Source organism: Myotis lucifugus, unplaced genomic scaffold (assembly GCF_000147115.1).
Source record: "Myotis lucifugus unplaced genomic scaffold, Myoluc2.0 scaffold_2235, whole genome shotgun sequence".
In the NCBI taxonomy this organism is placed as follows: domain Eukaryota; kingdom Metazoa; phylum Chordata; class Mammalia; order Chiroptera; family Vespertilionidae; genus Myotis; species Myotis lucifugus.
In genome coordinates, this window is record NW_005873283.1 from 21,036 (window position 1) to 22,308 (window position 1,273).

At 61.1% G+C, this 1,273-nt stretch overlaps 1 pseudogene; it reads left to right on the top strand.

The window, feature by feature from the left end:
* Nucleotides 1-1,041, top strand: part of LOC102433040 — a 1,988-nt pseudogene extending 947 nt beyond the window's left edge.
* The last annotated feature ends 232 nt before the right edge of the window (nucleotides 1,042-1,273 follow it).

The window sequence follows — 1,273 nt, forward strand, 5'->3', positions numbered from 1 at the left end:
CTTCTGGGACCGCCCCGGCCCCGCGCCGGGAAGCTGAAGGCATCCTGTCCTCACAAAAAAAATACCATCAGAAACTGTTTCGGGGCACCCCAAGGCGCAAAAAATCCCATTTTCCCTGGGACGCATCTTTTTTGGCGGGGAACGGAGGCAAGCGGGAACCGCCATTGGCCCGAAGGCCAAGGCGCCGGCCGGCTGGGGCTGAGGCGGGGCCGGGGCAGGGGCAGGGACCGAGGCTGGGACCGAGGCTGGGCCGGCTCCCAGGGAGGCCACGGCCACGGCCACGGCCACGGCCGCGGCAGGGGCAGGGACCAAGGCCGGGACCCAGGCAGGGCCGGCTCCCAGGGAGGCCTCCGCGGTGGCGGAGCGCAGGCCGCCGCCACCCCCGAGAGCTGGGGCGGCGGGCCGTTCCGGAACAGGGCGGCCCTCGGCCGAGTCAGGGACCGGCCGGCGCCCTACAGCAGGCCGAGACAGCTTCCCGACGAGTGGCACCACGACCGCTTCCACAGGGACTTCGGCAGGGGCGCCGGCCTGATGACCGGCGGGAAGCTGCTGCTGTCCAACCTGGACTTCCGAGTGTCCGACGCGGACATCCAGCAGCTGTTTGCGGAGTTCGGGCCTCTGAAGCACGCCGCTGTCCATTACGACCGCTCTGGCCGCAGCCTGGGAACAGCCCACGTGCACTTTGAGCGCAAGGCAGACGCCCTGGAAGCCAGGAAGCAGTACAACGGCGTCCCTTTGGATGGCCGTCCCCTCCACATCCAGATCCTCACCGCGAACATAGTCACGCAGCCCAGGCCGGTACCGAGTGTCAACAGACGCTGGGTGACTACAAACCGAGGATCTGGAGGCTTCGGCGGCGGCGGAGGCGGCGGCGGCACTCAGGGCCGCTCCAGCGGAGGCAAGCTGTGTAAAGGCAGGCACACTGGCCGCCATTCAAAGCCACACATCTCGGCGGAGGAGTTGGACGCCCAGCTGGACGCTTACAACTCGATGAGGGGCCCCAAGCAGCTGGACGCCAAGCAGGACGCTTACAGCGCGATGGTAATTTCATGTGGTTGAATGTGATATGTATAAAAGGCATCTTTATTTTATTTGGTTTAACCTGGTATGTATGAAAGGCATTGGAAAAGTATTTTGTAGTTCAAAGTGGGGTCATACAAAAGTAAAACTATTTAATTAATTTGTTTATTTGTATTTACCCCTTTATTTTTCTAAGGTACTAGGGTTACTGGATTTTCTTTTTAGCTTTTGTGTGGTTGTTTTTTATCTATAG